This window comes from Chiloscyllium punctatum, chromosome 30 (genome assembly GCF_047496795.1).
Source record: "Chiloscyllium punctatum isolate Juve2018m chromosome 30, sChiPun1.3, whole genome shotgun sequence".
Lineage (NCBI taxonomy): Eukaryota > Metazoa > Chordata > Chondrichthyes > Orectolobiformes > Hemiscylliidae > Chiloscyllium > Chiloscyllium punctatum.
Genome location: NC_092768.1, coordinates 34,389,814 through 34,412,387, shown reverse-complemented (window position 1 = coordinate 34,412,387; position 22,574 = coordinate 34,389,814). Strand labels below are relative to the sequence as shown.

Here is a 22,574-nt window from a genome sequence, read left to right as displayed (position 1 = left end):
CGCTTCTTTCCAGTGACACCCTCCTATTTCCAATTCTCATTTTTCCATGTTCTACCTCTGCTCAGGATCGCAAAACCAACTCCCCAACAAAAGCAGAGTTGCACAAGCTTCTTAATCGTCAACTGCATGCCCCACTAGAGCTGCAGATAAAAGAGCATTAGGACACGGAACAGAAGTAGCCATTTCAGCTCTACAAGTCTGTTCCACCATTTGTTGCAATCATGGCTGATCTCACGTTGGCCTCAAACCCCATTTCCTGTCGGCTCTCCATTACCCTTTAACCCATTAGTAATTACAACCTATCTCTTCCTTAAATTTACTGTGCCCTCCGGCACCACGACACTCTTGGGTGCTAACTTCCACAGGTTCATGTCTCTTTGCTCCTCATCTCGACTTTGAATCTTCCACCCTTTATCCTCAATTTCTACATTATCCCACAATGGGAAAAATCCGTTAATTTGTCAATCCCCTTTCGCATCTACTATACCCCAATTAGATCTGCGCTCATTCTTCTAAACTCTAGAGTTGTAAAGTCAAAACTGCTCAACATTTCTTCAACAGACAATGCTCGACAGTGAGATCTAGTTGAAGGTATTGAGATTCCCAACACAGGGTCGGTAAGCAAGTGACAATATGATGCCTCTTCAGGCTCAGAACAATACATCTCCTAAGTGCTGAATTTTGTTTCAACTTCCGGCATCATGAAGGGCTTCCCAGTTTAGCAAGTGAGCACACACTGTCACTGATCAAAATGATATATACCAGAAGAGTGAAGAACATCTTGGAGTGTACACATCTCACTAAGCCATGTTGTGAATTCAGCAGGAAGAGGTGAAAACAGACGCGTCAGCGTGTTGGAAATGATTTGTGCAGAAGGTGAAATTTCGCCGATTTGGCAGGTGACTGCGAGAAACTTCATATAAGAATGTTTGTCTGTGAGTTTTTGCTATTCTTACAGTGCAAAACTAAAGGAGGAAATTGTTTCGGATGCAAAGAATTCCTGTGCAGAATGGTGGGAACGTTCTCTTTATCTCCACTTTTTTTCCTCTTTTTTTCGGTGCCTGCATTCTCCTGCTAAAAGAACAAACACTGTATTTGCCACTTCAGTTCAGATCTACCTGTTTGGACTAGTTTCTTGCTATATTTCTCCAGACTTTTTTCTGTAGTTAAATAGACTGTCAGATTCTGCAGAAGAAATTTTGCCACATTTGGAGGATTGCAACATTTACTTAAGATTATGAAGGGTGGAGTGGAGTGGATGAAACGCTGAGGAAAGAATGGAGGTGGGAAACATTCCACCGTTGAATTGTGGGAGCAGCGATGCACCTATGTGGAAATGACATACAATCGTCCCTCATTTGATCATTCACATGCTATCTTTAAAAATCCAATTGGATTCAATTCGGACCAACCAGCTTGTCCACAGAATTGCTCCCTTCTGCACATCGGTAGCAGATCCTTTCACAAGAATAGAATCATGGATTCTATAGTTGGTTTGAGGGGGTGGAAGCATTCACGTTGACCAATCAAGAAGATCATGTGGGTTATTTCTTTTAGAATTAGGCTGAAAAAGTAGGTTTTTAAAAAGTGTGTTTTGTATAGAGCTAGAGTGAGAAGAGATTGATAGGAGAAATTGAGCCATGACCTAGACATTTTATGGGAAGTCTGGAGCAGCTGGTGATATAGAATGACTACTGATAATAAATTTGAAGGTTCTACCCCTGAACTCGAATTCTTCGTTCAAGTCCGACTTGTTCCAAACATGACATCTCTGTACAGATTGATTCCAAGAACGCTGCACTTGAAGATTCTGATGACCCTATCTGTCTGCAGACCTTCTTGTGCCAAACGAAAATGCAAAATTCTCGGCTGAAGTTGCGTTCCTAGGTGAGTTAATCCGCCAAGAATCTTTTCCCCGAGCAAAGCCACGCCGAGGAATCGTTGGTGGTTTTGGTAACACAGAGCATCGCTGCAACTCCAGTGATTTCCAAATTGCGTAAATCTATCATTCCAGAATAAGTTGAAAAGTGAGAATATGGGAGACTTGAAAAACAAAGGTCCACTCAATGCAGTTTTGGAGAATTACAAAAGCGGCTGTTGCATGACATACGACTCTGCATGCTAAAACTTTAATGCAATCAGAGTCGAGAGGTGACCTCGGTAAACTTAGCTGTCTACATACTTTGCGAAGAACAAACCTTAGTTGTTGAATGTAACTCTGGGTTAAGCTGGAATGAAACACCCCATTGATATTTTAATGTAGAAACACGTACACAGAGGCATCCCTGCTATGGCAAGGGTATATGGTTATACCGCAAAGAGGTAGCCAATGATGATAATTGGTTTAGAAAGCAGTACATTTTGCAATGTGATCTGCCAATTGACTAATGTTGTAGACCTTATAAGTTGTATTCACATTGTTTTTGTGAACGTTCTGATGGGCATTTAAGAATGTTTGTGCAAAATGCCCGTATTTGGTGGTTAGGTTCAAACAAGGATTTAAACAGAGGTATTTGCCAGCATTGAGAGTGTATCACAGTCAAATAGAAACCGCCATCTATATATGATTCAGATGTGGTTAGAAGAATATGAAGGATAACTTTATGATAGCAAGTCATTCTAAGACAGTTCCAGGGTCTGAAACAAAATGCATATTTTCGTAATACTACTCCACTGTCTTTCAGGTTTCAGAAGAATTTGGACAGTCAACAGACTGCCCTACTTTCCTTCTTCAAAATGTTTTGAGAACAATGTTCGAAAATGCACCTGGTTTTCATTGTATCTTTAAATGGGCTAACAGAGGACAGAAATTTTCTTTCAACACAGTTGAACATTCTTAGCTCTTGCACAGATTTTTGCGTAGAACCTAATTTTATTTGGATCACAGGTGGCAAACTTCCGTTTCTTTCTTCAAACACACCTCCAATTCTGGCCGAAGAATACCAGCTTAATGTATCCTTAGAATTCAGCTCATATTAAGGTTTCCTTGTTGGAGAAAAGATTGGCACTGTGGAGTCAAGAAGTGAGCAATACAGAAAGGAAGTCATGATAATCATAGGTAGAGAGAAGGAAAAATGAAGGTTTGCATGAAGAATTATCCCAAGGCCTACCATATCGAGAAGTGAAAATAATTGGTTCCCCCTGTATATTTCATTAATTAAGCTGGTCGCAAAAACGGTAGATTTGTATCTCCTTCCCGCATATTTCATCAATCATTCCAGCAACGGAAACTAGGTTTATATCTGTGTATTGTATTTCAACTTTAGGGAACTGGGAATGACAAAAACAAACAAAGTGAAGCGCTTGCTGAATACCTTAAAGCAAAAAGTGTTCTGGGTAATCCAAGATGGAGGACAGGAAAAATTTCGGGGGCTGTAGCAACAATTCCTTTTTTGAGGTATTTTAGGTGTTGGAGGTGATTTCTTGGAATTCCAGGATCAGCAATTACTGTTTTATATGCTGTTGCATTGTTTTGTAATGTTGGAGAAAAAAAGTCAAACCAACAGCACTTTTAAAAATGAGAGGAAAAGACAAAGGGAGCACATGGTGAGGTCAGTGCAGGAGAGAGAGAGAGAGAGGGAGAAAGAAAGAAACCCACATTGCTTACTGACAGAGCAGTGAATCTGCACAGTTACTGTCTTTGCTGTTTGAATTCATGTATCGCTGGACATCGCAATGCATCTGGGAAAATTAACAAACAGTGAAATTCACAACTAATCTTGGAGGGACCTGTTTGGGAGAGGTCACAACACAGAAACAGATAAGTGGATGTTTTAGGCGTAGCCTTACAATAAGTCTGCAATAGTGAGTGGAGTGGGTTATTTCTTGATTAAAAGTTTTTTGAGATATGTCTTGATTAAACTTAAAATATAAGCCATAAGTATTAATTTAACCTGGTGCAATACTTTGCAGTGCTATTTTCTGGGTCTGTAGATTGAAAGAAACAAAAATGACCTTTAGTAGAGTGATGTGCTCTTTTTGTCAGATGTGAGCGATAAGGAGAGTTTATGGGTTACTGAGGATTGTATCTGCAATAAATGCCATTGGTACAAAATCCTATCAGATCGAATGGATCAGTTGGAGAGACAGGGGCATGAAGAATTTACAAGAGCAAGAGGACGTGATGGATGACAGTTATAGGAAGGGGAAAGAGTCGCAGATACAGTCACATAGATGGGTCAACTCCAGGAAAGACAAGAGAGATAGGCAGTCAGTGCAGGAATCTTCTGTGGCTAACTCCATTTCAAACAAGTATGTTGTTTTGGAAAATGTGGGGAGTGATGGATTCACAGGGGAATGTAGCATCAACAGCCAGGTTTCTGGCATTGACACTGTCTCTCATGAAATGAGGGATACGTCGGGGTCCAAGAGTTTGATTTTGTGAGGGGCCACTCCAGTCTGAGGTACACACAGAGGTTTCTGTGGCCAACAGTGAAAGATCAGAATGGTGTGTTGCTTCCTTGGTGCAAGGATCAAGGATGTTTCAGAGAGGGAGCAGAATGTTTTCAAAGGGGAGAGGGACCAGCAGGAGGTTATTGTACACATTGGAACCAACAATATGGGAAGGGAAAAGGTTGAGATTCAGAAGGGAGATTACGGAGAGTAAAGCAGGAATTTAAAAAGGAAGTCCTTGAGAGAAGTAATATCTGGTGCTACGAGCAAGTTAGAGCAGGAATAGGAGGATAGATCAGATGAATGTATAGCTGAGGAGCTGATATACAGGAGAAGGATTCAAATTTTTAGATCATTGGAATCTCTTTTGGGTTACAGGTGACCCGTTCAAGAAGGACAGATTACACCTAAATTGGAATGGGACAAACATAATGGCAGGGAGATTTACTAGAGCTGCTCGGGGGGATTTAAAATAGTAAGGTTGTGTGATGGGGGTGGGGAGATGGTGGGAACAAGGGAGATAGTGAGGAAAGAGATCAATCTGAGGCTGGTACAGTTGAGAACAAAGGCGAGTCAAATAGCCAGGACAGGCAGGCAGGGACAAAGCAGAGAATAAGGTAGGGCTGATAACTTAGACTGCATTTATTTCAATGCAAGAGGTCTAACAGATAAACTCAGGGCATGGCTAGTAACATGGGACTGGAATATCATAGCAAATACAGAAACATGGCTCAGGGATGGACTGGACTGGCAGCCTAATGTTCCAGGATACAAATGCTACAGGAAGGATAGAAAGGAAGGCAAAAGAGATGGGGCAGTGGCGTTGTTAATAAGGGATAGCATTACAGCTGTACTGAGGGAGGATATTCTGGGGAAGTTATTTGGGTGGAAATGAGAAATAAGAAAGGGAGGATCACCTAATTGGGATTGTATTAGAGATCCTCTGATAGAGAGAAATTGAGAAACAAATTTGTAAGGAGATGTCAGTTATCTGTAAGAATATTAGAGTGGTTATGATAAGGGATTTTAACTTTAAAACATAGACTGGGACTACCATTGTTATGGGTTTAGATGTAGAGGGATTTGTTAAGTGTGTATAAGAAAACTTTCTGATTCAGTATGTGGACGTACCTACTAGAGAAGGTACAAAGCTTGACCTACTCTTGGGAAATAAGTCAGGGCAGGTGATTGAGGTGACTTTGGGGGCAGTGACCATAATTCTATTAGTTTTAAAACAGTGATGGAAAAGGATAGACCAGATCTAAAAGGTAAAGTTCTTAATTGGAGAAAGGCTAGTTTTGATGGAATTAGGCAAGAACTTTCAAAAGCTGACTGGGAGCAAATGTTCACAGGTGAAGGGATGGCTGGAAAATGGAAAGCCTTCAGAAATGAGATAACGAGAGTCCAGAGTAAGCATATTCCTGTTAGAGTGAAAGGAAAGGCTGGTGGGTATAGGGAATGGTAGATGACTAAAGAAATTCAGGGTTTGGTTAATAAAAAGAAGGAAGCATATGTCAGGTATACATAGGATAGATCAAATGAATCTTCAGAAGAGTATAAATGCAGTAGGAGTACACATAAGAGAGAAATCAGGAGGGCAAAAAGGGAGATGAGATACCTTTATCAAATAGGATTAACGAGAATCCAAAGGGTTTTTACAAATACACTAAGGACAAAAGGGTAACTAGGGAGAGAATACAGTCCCTCAATGATCAGCAAGGCAGCCTTTTATGTGGAGCAACAGGAGATGGGGGAGATACTAAACGAGTATTATGCATCAACATTTACTGTGGAAAAGGACATGGGAGGTATAGAATATAAGGAAATATATTATGACATCTTGAAAAGTGTCCATATTATAGAGGAGGAAGTGCAGGATGTCTTGAAATGCATAAAGGTGGATAAATGCACAGGACCTGATCAGGTGTCCCCTCGAACTCTGTGGGAAGCTAGGAAAGTGATTGCTGGTCCTCTTACTGAGATATTTGTACCATCGATAGCCACAGTCGAGCAACAGGAGACTGAATGTTGACTAATGTGGTGCCACTGATTTAAGGACGGTAGTAAGGACAAGAAACTATAGACCAGTTATCCTGTCATCAGTGGTGGGAAAGTTGTTGGAGGGAATCCTGAGGGACAATATGTACATGTATTTGGAAAGGAAGGGCTGGTTAGAGATTGTTAACTTGGCTTTGTGTGTGTGGGAAATCATATCCCACAAACTTGATTGAGGTTTTTGACGAAATAACAAACAGGATTGATGAGGCCAGATGGTCGATGTGATCTATATGGATTTCAGTAAGGCATTCGATAACGTTCCCCATGGGAGACTGATTAGCAAGGTTGGATCTCATGGAGTACAGTGGGAACTAGCCATTTGGATACTAAACTGGCTCAAAAGTAGCAGAGGATGGTGGAGAAGGGTTATTTTTCAGACTGGAGGCCTGTGACCAGTGGTGTGCCACAAGGGTCGGTGCTGGGTCCACTAGTAAGTAAGTTTGCAGATGACACCAAAATTGGAGGTGTATTGGACAGCCAAGAGGTTTACCTCAGATTACAACGGGATTTGATCAAATGGACCAATAGGCTGAGAAGTGGCAGATGGAGTTTAAATTAGATAAATGTGAGGCGCTGCATTTTGTGAAAGCAAATCTTAACAGGACTTGTACACTTAATGGTAAAGTCCTAGGAAATGTTGCTGAACAAAGAGACCTTGGAGTGCAGTTTCATAGCTCCTTAAAATTGGAGTCGCAGATAGATAGGATAGTGAAGAAAGCACTTGGTTTGCTTTCCTTTATTGGTCAGAGTATTGAGTACAGGAGTTGCGGCTGTACAGGACATTGGTTGGGCCACTGTTGGAATATTGCGTGCAATTCTGGCCTCCTTCCTATCAGAAAGGTGTTGTGAATCTTGAAAGCGTTCAGAAATGATTTACAAAGATGTTGCGAGTGTTGGAGGATTTGAGTGAGAGGGAGAGTTTGAGTAGACTGGAGCTGTTTTCCTGATGTCGGAGGCTGAGGGGTGACCTTATCAATGTTTATAAAATCTTGAGGGGCATGGATAGGATAAATAGACAAAATATTTCACCTGGGATGGTGGAGAACAGAGGTAGAGAGAATCGGTTTAGGGTGAGAGGGGAAAGATATAAAAGAGACCTAAGGGGTAACTTTTTCATGCAGAGGCGGAATGAGCTGCCAAAAGAATTTGTGGAGGCTAGTTCAATTGCCACATTTAAAAGGCACCTGGATGGATATATGACTCAGAAGGGTTTAGAGGGATTTGGACCATGTGCTGCCAGATGGGACTAGACTAGGTTGGGATATCTGGTCGGCATGGACAAGTTGGACCAAAGGATCTGTTTCCATTTTGCACATTTCTATGACTCTATGACTCTACGTCAATAAAAATTCCAAAACAAGGTATGTTGAGTAAAACTCTTGATGTAAGTCAGAGATCTGTTCTTAGTCAGTAAGTCAGATATCAGTTCCAAATCAGCGTGAAATAGATATGTCGGATCGAATAACATTTATAAAGCTTGGTCAAGATCAATATTACTCTTTGTTCTCGAAATCCACTGCTCAGACTAAAGCCAATTTGGGTCCTTTCCCTACCAAACATTCTAAATATTTCTTCCTGTAAAAATCTCATTCCCTTCAAAATATGACGCCAATGGTCACCTTTGCTTTGTGAATCAATAAAAATAAATCAAGAAAATGTGTAACATTTTTGTTGAAAATTAACTTTTTATTCTGTGAAGGGAAAAGAGGGCTTCACGGGAGAAATATGTTTTAAAAGACTTTGAAATTATTGCAGGAAAACTAAATGTTAGATCTTCAATATAAAAGCAATGGAGAGGTCTGGAGAGGTAACAATTCAAAAGTGACTTCAGTTGAGGGGCAGAACAAATATATCAAAACAGAGAAGAGCCTAAATCCATTTTTGTGCCTGTGATGGGAGCAAAAGATTGCTTTCTAACTCACTATTGAATGTACTGAAGATTAAGCTGTTAGTGCATTTGCACAACAAATTGGAAACACATTACAGTGTCATTAGCATGTATTCCACTCTAAGTCGGCTTTTAAACAAATGTCAAATTATCTTGTTGGTATATAATATAGACGTCTGCATGTATGATATCACATTGCTTCACTTTTAATTGGAGTTTCTGGAAACCTTGCTTCTATATATGTAGTATTCTGCCTTATACATTTCAGATAATTATCATTTCTCTTTCTATTTCATTTCAGCACTTGATCTGGTGTTCAATTTAGCTTTCTGTCGTTACAATTCTTGTGTTCGTATCTTCTAAAACCTTGGGTGATGTGAAATCGCTTTCCCTGTTCAGTCTCATTCTGGATTTCTGATCAGGATCAGTTGCTGAGGAAGCATCAATTGGAACATTTAAAATAGCTGTCTTCAATCCGCATGCAACAGTGTTTTATGACAATGGAAGAAGTTGAAAAAGGAATATTTTGTGAGGCTTGTACTGAAATAGAAATGGTGCAGATGGTGAATCGGGCAGTAGGAAATAAGAACGGGAAGCAAATATTTAGAGATGGTTGTGGAAAAGGTAGTGTTGATTTAACATTGAAGGAAGGGAGGAATGGTGTATTGGTGAAGGGGAATGGGAGGGGGTATTGAGGAAGTGGTAAAGTAGGTAAGGGAATGGGAAACTTAGAGATATGTTTATGTTAAAAAGTAATGGAATAATGGCTGGGCACCACCAATGTGAAAGAGTGAGTCAGTGGGAAGAGGATGGCCAAGGGACAAAATTGAAAAGTAAGAATATTGGAGGAAAAGGGACGTGGGGGTGGGGGGGGGGGGGGTGGAGGTTAGGCGAGTGTGTAATGGAAAGGGATGAGCAGGAAAGGTGTGGTGGCAAAAAATGTCTGTCAGTACAATTGCGATAGGAAGTTGCTTTAAAACAGACTGCACAGTGGACACATACAGGGCAAACACACAATCATTGTTTACTCATGATCTTCCAAATTCAAAACTCATGAGTCCATTGAGTCAAACAACATCAAAACATGCCAATGAGTCCATACCAACTAATCCCGAACTAAAGTAGTCCCACTAAACTGTGTATGGTCCATGCCCCTCCAAACCTTTCTTATTCGTGTACTTCTCTAAATGTCTTTTCAACATTCTAAATGCACCCACATCCATGACTTTCTCTTCCACTCATGAATCACTCTGTGTTTAAAAAAAATCCTCCTCTCTGTTTTATTTAAATCTTTCTCTTCTCACCATAACACTATAGTCCCTCGTCTTGAAATACCCCACCCAAGTGAAAAGACAGCTCCAATTCACATTACCATAACCGTTATGATTTTGAACACCTCTATGAGATTGCTTTTCCACATCCAATGTTCCTGTGAAACAAGTGATCCAACCTATCCAGCCTCTCTTTACAACTCGAGTCGTCCACTCCAAGCAGCATCCTTTTGAATGATTAAAGATAGGGAAATGTTTCCTGCGATGGAAATTGTCTTTCACAAACTTCGCTGAGTTTTTTTTTATGTTTTGAGGAAGTAACTAAGAAGATTGAATTGAATGTATTGTCACATGTACCGAGGCACAGTGAAAAGCTTTGTTTTGTGAGCAATACAGGCAGATCACATAGTTAAGTAGCATAGATAGTAAATAACAGGTAAACAGCGGCAAAAATCGTAAACACAGGGACAGGCAAATGTTAGGAATTTGTGAGTCCATTCAGTATTCTAACAAGAGTAGGGTAGAAACTGTTGCAAAACCAGATGGTGCATTTGTTCAGGTTTCTGTACCTTCGTCCCAATTGTAGAGGTTGTAGAAAAACATTGCCAGGGTGAGATGGATCTTTAAGAATGCTGGTGGCCTTTCCTTGACAGCGGGCCTGGTAGATGGATTCTCTCAATGGGAGGTTGGACTTAATGGTTTTCCAGGTCGCAGTCACCACTCTCTCCCTACTTCAAGAAAGGGATTAGGCATAATCATGGCTGACCCATTTAAGACAGAAGGTGATAGTAGCTTGAAAGTATTCAGCCTCGAGCTCGGTGACCAACGGTGTTCTGCAGGGATCTATTCTAGGATCTGCTCTTTGTGATTTTTATAAATGACTTGAATAAAGTGGAAGAGTGAGTTAGTATGTTTGCTGACGACATGATGGTTGGTGAGTCGTGGATAGTGTAGAGGGCTGTTGTAGTTGGCAACGGGACATTGACAAGATGCAGATTTGGGCTGATAAGTGGCAGATGGAATTTAATCTGGAAAAGTGTGAAGTGATTCATTTTGGAAGATTGAATTTGAATGCAGAATACGGGTTTAAACGCAGGATTTTTCGCAGTATTGAGGAACAGATATTGCATTCCATATTCATAGATCCCTCAAAATTGCCACCCATGTTCGTGGAATTGTTAAGAAAGCGCATGGTGCTTTGCATTTCATCAGCAGGAGGATTGAGGATAAGAGTCACGAGGTTTTGCTGTAGCTCTGTAGAGCCCTGGTTAGACTACACTTGGAATATTGCATTCAGTTTCTGGTTACCTCATTCCAGGAAACGTGCAAGCTTTTGAAAGTGTGCAGAGGGGCTTTATCAGGACTGGAGTGCATGTCTTATGAAGTAAGGTTGAGGGAGCTATGGCCTTGCCCATTGAAGCAAAGAAGGAAGAGAAGTGATTTGATACAGGTGTACAAGATGATGAGAGGCAGAGAAGGAATTAATAGTCAGAGACGTTTTCCATTGGTAGAATTGGCTATCACAGGGGGGCTTAATTTTAAGACAGTTGGAGAAAGGTTTACGGGAGATGTGAGAGGTAAATTCTTTACACAAAGTGTTGGGTGTGTGGAATGCTTTGCCAGCAGTGGTAGTAGAATTAGATACATTCGGGACATTTAAACAACTCTTGGATAGGCACATGGATGATAATAAAATGACGGGTATATCATTTAGTTTGCTCTTACAGTAGGATAAAAGGTCCACACAACATCGAGGGCCAAGGGTCTGTACTGTTCTGTTTACTACTTTCAAGTATGAGGTGCTTTGACAGGGATTCCAGCTGTTTGCACTTGTTGAAGAATGGATAGTGAGGCAGTAAAGATTTGATGCATGAAAATTCACACAGTTGTTGATGGGAGTCTCTTAGTACACTGCCTGGGAAGGTACTTGAAGTGAGAATCCTTTAAAGAATATTTGGATGAGCAGTTGAAATGTTTTAGTATTTACGTCTGTGAGCCTTTTGCTCAGAAGCCTTTTCTTGAGCTATTGACGTATTGAACCAAAAGGAGTTTCTGGAACTGTATGAATATATGATTCTGTGATTCTATACAAGAATTTGATGTAAACTTGACAGCACTTTTGAAATATTTTCAACTAATTCAAAAAAAAGCATGGACTGACTTCGCACAAATTCATTTTATCCTTTTGATTCATTTTTTTTATGAGCGAACAGGAAGAGCTTTCAAGGATAATTTAGGTGTGTCCATGCTCTTCAAAAAGGCAACATAAAATTCCATATGAAAATCTTGTCAGTGGAGATCAAATCATAAAATGGAAAGTGGGCAAGCCACATTTGCTGATGACATCAAATATGTGAAATGAGAGGCAGTGTCGATTAAAAAGTGTAAAAATTCAAAAGAGATATTGACAGGTTAATTGAGCTTTGGCAAATCAAATTATAGAATATGGAACCATTCACTCTGGACAGAACATAAACAAAACTTGGTGAATAGACAAAACTTCAAATGATTGCAGATCAAAGAAAACATTGCCAACATGGCTTTCTTCGAGGAAAACCATGCTTTAAAAATTAATAAGACTTTTGGGGATGTAACGATTAGATTATGGCAAGTATGATGGTTCAGTGGGTAATGTCATCATGTGACTGGAGACATTGGTTCTCAACATACCACTTCTTCTAGTACACTGATGCAGGTGGAAAGACAGAAGTCTGCTTCTCTGCCATGCTCATTAATGAATGTGTTCCTTCGAGCACTGCCATCTATCACGAGGCAAGTAACATATTCCCAAATATCCAGGCATGAAAACAAGAGCAAGCATGCATATTTGTCTTATGTGACTTCAGGTGCAGAAGAATAATTATCGAAAAAATATAGCAGTGTGCACTAAGATATTGGAAATGGGGCAACTCAGTAAAATAAAACACTAAATGAATGAGCGTGCTGGGGATATATATTACCCTGTACAGAAAAAAGGAATGGAATACTAGAAGGGCAAATGCTGAGACCACAGAATGCTGAATCACCATTCTGAATTTAAAGAGATTAGTTTCCCAAATTCTCGGAAGATGCAAAGCTCAGTGGGAACGCTGTGTAAATGGAGGACACCTGATAGAGATGTGAACAGTACAAATGACAGTGCCATGAGGTGATAGATGAAATATAATATGTGAAGTGTCAGATTCATCACTTCTGCAGGAAGACAAAAAAAATCATATTTGCTAAAATAAGTCATTCTTTTAATTGTTCAGTACAATATGGATGTACTCCGATGAGAAACAAAGACAGTTACAAACTGAGCCATGCATGAAATTAAGAAGAAAAACAGTGAGTTGCCTTTTTTTATGGCATGATATTTGCAATTATAGAAAAAGCCAAAGATGTCTTACATTCATTTTACAAACCTTGTTGAAACCATACCCAAGAATACTCTTGCCTTGGAAGAGAAACAATGAATGATTTTGGCTCCCCATCTCATAATTGGGAAGAAAAGTGAAAAATTATGGTATGCCGTGTGTTTGATGCAAAATTAATTTACTGGCAGGAAACAAACAGGATGTGTGCAGTAGCCTTAGATAGGTTGGTCCCATAGGCCAAGGACTTGCAACACAATCACAAACTCTCACGGTATGAACCCCATATGCTCATAATTCATAATGCCCTCCTGAATATTTCATATTCAGTTACAGTGTGGAAACAGTCCCTTAAGCCCAACAAGTCCACACCGACCCTCCGAAGAGCAACCCATCCAGACTCATTCCCCTACACCTAACACTACAGGAAATTTCACCTAACCTGCACATTTTTGGACTGTGGGTGGAAACCGGAGCAAAATCTCAGTGCTTTAGTTGGATCACGCACCTCAAACAACTTCAACATCTGATGCCTAGCTTAAAATGTTTTGGACACCACTAACTCAACTTGTGTCCATATACTATCCTCTCCTCGCAGTACCTGGAATGCCTGGTGAGTTATTTCCTTGTGTATGCATCATGCTTTTAAATTGTACAGATGCTTATGCATTTTGCCTGCTAAATTTATTATATTGATCTCTAACTTGCAATATGCTCACTGAACAATGTCCAATGTTGATGGTCTCTTCTCTCCTCACAACTGAAACGTTTCTGCTAAAGTCTTTTTTTTTTGTTTTCCATTCACTCCAACACTTTCAATCCTTGCTATTGGCATCGATCCTATCTTCAATTATAATCACATTGTCCCTCTCTACTATTCCCACTTTTTGTCAATTTATGTATGTTTTTGTTCTGAAATAACCGACTATTGATACATCCATTGTTCCCTTTTCTGTGTTTAGTGACTCTTACTATATATTTCTATTCTAGAGTTATTCTGTCATACTTTATTTTATCCTCGTTATTGTTTACTCTCATACTGTCAATTACTGTACATATTTACATTCTCTAACACTTATATTTTCTCTTTTCCTGTGTTGTTATGTTGCATTGTTATGAAGAGTCTGGTTATTTTTGTATTCCTTCCTTGTATCATTTCTTGGTGTCCCCTCTATTTCAAAAACTATTTTCTTTGCTGTCATCCAACTTTACCTAATGCATTGTATTGAGATGGCTAGAGAAAATTACCCTTAAGATTCATAAAGAAAGAATTATTATATGAATGAGAGATTTATCAACACAACCTTTAGAAGAAGACGAAATAATTCAAGTGATGGATGTGAAAACCAGCATTAGCTCAGTTAACTTTTGTCATAGATTCTTATCTACTGCTTTCCTTTGCCTTGTTTTTCCACAGTTCACCTCTTGGCCACTGTCATTTAGCATAAGGGAGACTGTGGTCTATCTAAATGTATCACTCAATGCCTACTGGCTACAGCAACAGCAGATCTCATGGTCATCATTTGTAATGTGATTCTACACAGGGTTCTTGTACTGTATTTCTGGAACTTCTACCTGATTTACACTTTTGTCTGCAGAATCATTAAATTTCTGTCTCCAACTGCCATAGACATTCCTGTCCGGTTCACAGTTGCCTTTATCTTTCATCATTTTATAGCCATTCGCTGCCAGAAGCTGAACACAAAATATTGCACTTTGAAAACTGCTACTCGGACTATCATCACAATGAATATATTATTTTGCGTTAAAAAATTCCATGGGCCATCTTGTATATTCCTCATGTGATAATTGGCAATATACCACCAGACTGTGTCAAGTCACCAGCCATCTATATTCAATTTGCCAGGATAGCATTCTCTTAGATGGAACAGCTATTAACCCCGATTCTGCCATTTGTTTTGATTTTAATCTTTAACATTCCTACACTCAGGCGCATTTTAGTGACCAGTCATGCCCGAAAGAAACTATAAATTCACAACAGAATTGGGCAAAAAGATGTGGACCTTGAAATGAAGAAGCAGAGAAGGTCCATTTTGTTACTTTTTGCAACATCCATTAATTTTCTTCTCCCATGGATAACAACAGTTGTATATTTCTTACATTTTCGCATTAAAAGCTATTTTAATCTCAGTTCCTTCTTAAACTCCTTGGAAAATTTCAAAACTGCAGGAATCATGCTGCAGCTTCTGAGTTCCTGCACAAACACTATCATTTATGCCGTGACCCAGAGTACGTTCAGAGAGGAATTGTTCATTGTCCTGAAATGTCAATTTGCTACTCTTGGGAAACGGAATAACTGACAAAGGTGCTGGACTCATACTTGAATTATATATCAATTGTTCAAACCGATGGGCATGCTATTTAATAATTATTATGTAATTTTATCAAAGGATTTAAGATGCATAATTTATAATGGTTTGCTTAAATTTTATTGTTCCCAAAGAAAAGTTTCGATTTACATTCATGCATCAAAAGTAAACACCTGTGCTGAACATAATAATGTTATCAAATGATGTTCTTTAAGTTAGATGCTTTTGCAGTCACGTTTTCAGCATCTGTTGAGTTGCTTCTCTTGTCAAAATATTTTGAAATCTATTAAAAATAAATAAGTGTGCGAAGGACTTTCTCAAAATCGTGAAATTTTACAGTTGTATCAAGTTACATGCCACAGTCAATATTTCTGAACCTTTAAAGTAGGGAATTGAAAGTACCTGCTAGAAGAGAGGAAAGAAAACTACATTCAGGGGTGCAAATTCATTTTGATTTTGCGTATTAAAACAAAATTAGCAAAAGAGAACTACAGGGCAGGAACAGGCTAACCACCTCCTAGCTTGTGCCAATCATCATGCCCTCACTAAACGAAAATAACACACCTTCTGCCTTATTCAGTCCGTACTCTATCTGCTCCTTGTTCATGTAATCAACGAAATGACTCCTAAATGTTGCTAATATGTCTGCTTCCATCATCTCTTCTGGCATTATGTTATAGACTCCCACCACTTTCTGCATGAAAATCTTCCCTCACACATCTCTATTAAACGTTCCCCCTTTCGCTTTGAATATCACAGCCGGACAGGGAACAAAACAGCATAAATAAGTTGATCGGTCCCACAGATCTGTTCAATCAAGGCTGATCTGCTGTTTAACTCTTTACAAATAAATTATCCAAACTCTCCTTGATACCTGTATGGGCGAAAATTAGCAAAGTTAAATTTGTAATAAGCAATTGATGACTATTACTTGCCACTTCCAAACTCTGTCACATTTCAGTGAAGAATCTGTAATCTTGTGGAATTCGGAATTTAATAACTGTTCATGAACACAATGAATCAACAAACATTAATTATGACACGTGAAGGTAGAAGCAATAACTTTGTCTTGAGTAAGCGATTATGGAACGAAGACAAACTTATGCCGGAATCAAAAGCAATTAACTATGTCTGGGATAAGTAAGAGTTCAAGCTAGTTGAACAAAACTGTTTAGACATTTGCTTGATTACTGGCTGCTTTGTACCACAAGGACAAACGTTGGCCCTATGGAGGAATTTAAAGAGGTAATCATAGGAAAGCTGTATTTTCAAACAGATAGCCAAATGTTAATGCAACAAGGAACATATGATTTAGTTGTGATTCGGAATCAAGCTGTCAACTCAAGGACTCCAAAACAATAATCAATATTTTGGATGAAGGAATATCAAAATCATCAAAAATATCACACTGCAAAACTGAAAGACGAAAATCTGTATTAAATTACAATGCCAGAAAAATTCAGCAGCAGAATTTAGAAGAACAATATTGGACAAGGATTCAACTTTCAGTGATCTATCCAAAACTAGCATTTTCACGTTTGCTCTCTAAAAGTTCTGACTCCAGATTTTATTCTATACTTATGAGTCCTGGAGACCTCAACAACAAAAGTAGATTCGCTCTTTCATCCTTCTTATTAAATTGAATGCTCGGAGAGAGAAGAGGCCAAGAGGAGATTTAATAGAATTTTCAACAAAACCAAGGACTGAAGTAAAGTAAGTAGGTGCCAGTGCTCCCACTTGTGAAAGGATTAAATGCAGGAAGTTACTGATTTCAAATGATTTGCAAAGGATGCACATGGGAAGTGAGCGAAGAAAAATCATACCAGCAGACATTTGGACCTGGAACACACTACCTGAACTTGATTTAACCGAGTCTGCCAAAAAGCCACTGTTTGATTGTTTTAGCAGATTTTTCACTCTGAGAGCTCAGGAAAACACAATAGACGGAATACCTTCGTTCTGCATCATACCACCCTGTGATCATTAATTTCAAACTGTGTCCCCATTACATGTACCATAAGAAAATCCCCATTAGTTAGTAAGAAGGATCACTAGACCAGAAATCTTAACTATGATTTCCATCCACGTTGGGTGCAAGACGGGCTGAGATTTATTTCAGCAATTTCTGTTAAATGTTTCTTTAATCTTATTTTTTCCCTTTTTGTCTTTCTTCACCACAGCAAACACACTGAGACAACTTTTCTTTTCCTTGATACCGACCAAATTCTCTCCCCTTGATCTCCCATTTAGAATTATGCGCCTTGCATATCATTAAATAGACATAAGGTCATAAGTATAACCATAAATGTGTCATGTGACCAACTTGCAATAGTACTTGTACATTCCTTTGTGATTGCACCACCCACTCAATGTTTTTGAATCTAGTACAAGTTTTTCAAGCGCTTTTATACATTCTACCAATCGAACCTACTGTACAATATACAAGTAGAAAAACCATAGCTCATGCAGAGCGTATTTGTATACGGAATATAAAAAAGAGCATATATTTATCAATGCTGATGTATCTTCTGGTAATCGATCAACTGAAACTAAGGTGTGCATTCAAACTGAACGTAATTGCAGACTTTAGTCTCCTGACGCCACATGTTGTGCCAAATATTTTACTTCTGTCCATGACCATTTTTTTTTGAATATTTTGTAATGCTAAAGACGTTCAGCAGAACGTTAAGAAGGCCATTCATGTTATGGAATTCAGTTCATATGAGTTGAAGGAATCTACTCAGTTATATTGCTCGATAGTGTTCTTGAAGACCTGCAGGTTAATTTCATTAAACTGCATATCATTTTAAAACCAATAATGTCTCTAATTCCTCCAGATACCATGGAGAGTCATTAAGTTTTAGGTCATTGCCTCTGCATAAAAGGAATCTTTCTGTCTTCCAAAAGTAGATTCGCTCTTTCATCCTTCTTATTAAATTGAACATCTGCTTAAACAATCAAAACAGTGGCCTTTTGGCAGACTCGGTTAAATCAAGTCCAGGTACTGTGTTCCCTACCAACACACCCACACCCATTGCCATTGCTTTCAAATGAGGTTTCCCTAAGCCATGCAATAAAAGTTAATGGAAGCAGGCAATCTGTACTTACCTTAATTGAACATATTATAATCATTTACACTTCAATCAAATTTAGTGTCAAATATAATTTATTCACAAGAATAACAGTGTTTTCCCACAACTCCCTTAACCCTGATCGTCTTCTGGTCAATAGTCTATGTGATAGCCTGATAAAGACCTCGTATCCTTCCGAAAGGTGGTGAAAATAGAACACAGCATTTCAGTTGAAAGGAACAGTTCATAAAGCAGGCTAAAATCTCAAAGAGCCTTAGAGACATAACTACATGCCACTGATTCAAACGATGCAGTGCTGAGAATCTGTCACTATTTGGTGTCTTTAATTTTTCCATTACTGTGGTCTGACAGATGTAAATTTTATTTCATCTCTACTGCCATTCATAAATAGCATGCTTTTGGGCGTCAGTTCTATTGACCTCCCCCTCATATATAAATGCACAGATGAAATGCAAAATTTTGGCATTGCCCTAGATTCATGGAACAGATTTTGAGGGCTATCGCTGCATTTCATGATACTTTCTTTTCATACAAATGGAACAGATTCTGTGCATTGATTTTAATAATCTTATCTAGTTTTTTTGTACTTCCTTTTGTTGGAGCTTTTCGAAAAATGCAAATTGCTTTTGCAGTCATTTGAATTATTTATCTCGGAAGCTTAAATGGACAAAATCTGTTTCGTTCAATGAAATGAGTTTCTTTTATTTTGCATAAAGTGCAATGCATCAAAGCTGAAGAGAACATTTTCAACAGCTCCTCAAATACGAATCTAATGTCGATGTCAGTACACTGCAGACTTGCCCCGACCTACTACAATAAAGCTATAGCTCACGGGTGAGCTACAGCCAGTGGAGAAAATGCATCAATTTGAACCGCAAATGAAGCAGCAGATATTCCAGCTGAGGCCGTCAAATTTATTTCTGATATCAAGTCTGCATATCATAACCATATGATTTTCGGAAGAAAAACAGCTCCTCTCCACCTGACTTCAGTAATTTGTATATTGTGATTATCTTCAACAAAGAAAATAAATCATGCTGGAGAAAGCATCGAGACAGTTCTCTCTTCCCTATAGAAGAAAGCATCCTGACATACATTTCCTTGAATCACCCACATTCCTTGCATTAATAAATCCCACCAGAGACATGTTATGTTTAACCGTTTTAAGTTTGTCTAAATTTTTGACCTAAAAGCAAATTTGAAATAAATATAAGCAATTGTCAAGAAAAAGGCTACTCGTTTCACTGATGAGCTTTAGGGAATGATGCCAACTGTTTATTCATTGTCTGACCTACATGTGAATCCACAGACACAGCAATGTCTTTGACTCTTTAATGCGCTCTGCAATAGCTGACAAAGTCACCTAATTGTAGCAAAATACAAGTCTGATGAAAGGGGAAAAAATGAATTGAGTATGCAAATCAACTGAAGCAACCAGAACACAATGATATACACAATCCTCCAACACTTTAAAGTCCTCTTTACTAACAGACGAGTTAAGGAAGAACCTAAAATAACAATGTTCATGGTATCATGACGTAAAGACAATGTTCTTAAAATAAACGGGTAAATTCAATCCACTTTGGCATCCATGTTCGTTATGACTGGGGCATTTGAGAAAAGTAATGCATTTATTTGTCAAGTTTCCTTCCAATAATATATTTTTATACACTATCCGATCTTTCAGTAGTCGTTTGAACCTTGCACTTGCCTACTGAAGATCTAGTGCAGGTGACCAAACTGAAATGCAACATATTGCGCCCCATCCTGTTAAGAATTGTGGGAAGGGTTGCACTGTCAAAGCGTCAGCAGAAAGATCAGTAAAGGATTGCGTAAAGGGCTCAATCACCTCGTTCACTTCCCAAATCATGTTTTCGTATTTTTTTCTGTCTTCAGAAATGCATCAGAGAATACCAGTCAGCCATTGTGATCTTTTTAACAATCACTTTATAAATGCCCTCTGATAATGTATCATTCTGCCAAAAAAATGTTGATAGCAATTCAAAATTGACTTTTCAACATCTCAATCAAAACATTGCATATCCTGTCTCTTCCAAAGTGAAAAATCCCAATTTTTCGTGCCTCTTTTCATCACCTTTTCTGTCAGTACCCTGGTATATATCCTGTGCATCTACCTTACTGAAATGACATACATTCTGTTAGGAGATTATCAAAATTGGAAATGCTGCTCATATTGCTGCAGAACTTGCGAGATATACAGTTCTAGCTTCATCTTTCTGCACTTTTAATTTACACCTCGGATGACAGAAGTACAAAGTGCACATATTCATTTTCAACATTCATTGCTACATTCAGTTTTAATTCATTTTCAACATTCATTGCTACATTCGGATGGGGGGGGGGGTGAGGTGGTGGGTTGAGGGGGTGGTGTGAAGAGACCAGGGTAATGTGGTCAATCGAGTGAATTAGTATTCCAGGTTCCAGTCAAATTCTTTTGGGTTGGTGCTCATTTGCCTTAACAAGAAAAGGCAAAAATTAATAAATATAGACTTTAAAATTAACCTCAACATGATGATCACAAAAGTGTCATGAGATGTTGTTAAATGCCAGTTTTCCAGTCTTCTGCCAAAGTCTTGCGTATCTCTCTTAGATTTGTGTATAACTCATGAAGACTTACAATTGAAAGTGAGGTGCAGGTAGTTAACTCGGTAGAATCACATATATAAGATAATACCATGTTAATACCAAATCCTTCCTGGCAAAGATATTAAGACTTATAAGAGCACTTTTTGAAGTGCTAAATCCTAATAGAATTTTAATTCGCAAAAAGCAATTTTTTAAAAAAAATATAACACATCTAAACTTCACTTCCTAATACTTTGCTTCTCTTCTCTGCATTTATGTCTTCTTAATGCGAAATATATCAGTAAAGTAATGGCAGCAGAGGCAAATAAAATTTCAGCAATTTAACAGACTTGTCTGGTACTGGGGGAAGATGTTCTTGCAAAACGGTTGAGGTACACTGCATTGTGATTCTGACAGGATCAGGAAGTTTGGTGACCATCGTTAAACATTCTGATCATAGTTTCTCTCAAAGTAAAGAGACAATTACAAACTGTTAACAACTACTTTAATTTCAAGGTAATCTGCATTGAATTGTTCATTTCTGTATTCTCAGTGAATCTATGCACCATTTTTATTGTAAGTGAATACTGGCCTCTGGGTCCAGTGGTATGTTATTTATGGCTTGCTTCAGATTATGTTGTCAGTAACATCTCTGTCATGAGGCTCCGTATTATTGGTTCTGTCCACTACTCCTGCGTGACAAAGCCCCCTATGTACCCAGTGAAGGGAACAACTAAGATGGCAGGAAGATGATTGCAGCTGCTTCGGTACTGTCTTTATCCCTCTGAGCTCCTACCATTTTCTTCCGTCAGTTCATTGTTCGGGAGCAAATTGTCAAACCCTTCGGGAAGGGTTATGTACAGTCCTTTTTAAATCCAGCCATCACTTTTGGCATTGCTTCAGTTGTGTTCTATACCTCGGTTACGATAATGACGATTTTCTGTATCTATATATCTCGGGCCAGCAACAGTCCAATGAATGATGTGGAAAATGAATCTGAATCACGTAAGGCTACCGTTTCTCCCAGTCTAGTGAACGGCAAAGTAACGACACCAAATAATAGCAAAACAGCAATTACTCATGATGAGTTGCCACACATCAGAACAAAACCTGGCACGATATAAAAAAGTGAAACATCAGGTGGTATTAGGGTTCAAGGAGAGAAGGTACTTTACAGAGAGTCAGTTCTTATTCTGGCCCCCTCAGATGCGAGCGGTGAAGGTGCTACACAAAACAGCACGAATGAATAAACTGCACTGCACACCAGAGTAGACAACACCGCACTCTCTTCAATAAATATTTTCAAAAATACCAAAACAGTGATGCCTCTGACATCAAAGGACGAACAGCATCAGGTATCAACGGCAAGAATGGGAATGACAGAAAGAGCAGAACAATAGATGACTTTATCAACGTTACCAGAACACATACCGTTCTGGTAACCCACGGGTGCGGTACTATGTGAAAAGCAGGTGAGTAGGATCAACCTGGCTATTTTCTTGGCATGCATAATTACATGAACTCCATACAACATCGTGATTCTCGTGGATTCTTTCTGCTCCATCTGTGTCCCCAGCATAGTTTTGAATATTGGATGCTGGTTC

The 22,574-nt window shown here is 38.8% G+C and overlaps 1 pseudogene; it reads left to right on the top strand.

Moving 5' to 3' along the window:
- The first annotated feature begins 16,307 nt into the window (after window positions 1-16,307).
- On the top strand, window positions 16,308-22,094 carry LOC140455552 (muscarinic acetylcholine receptor M2-like; annotated as a pseudogene).
- The last annotated feature ends 480 nt before the right edge of the window (window positions 22,095-22,574 follow it).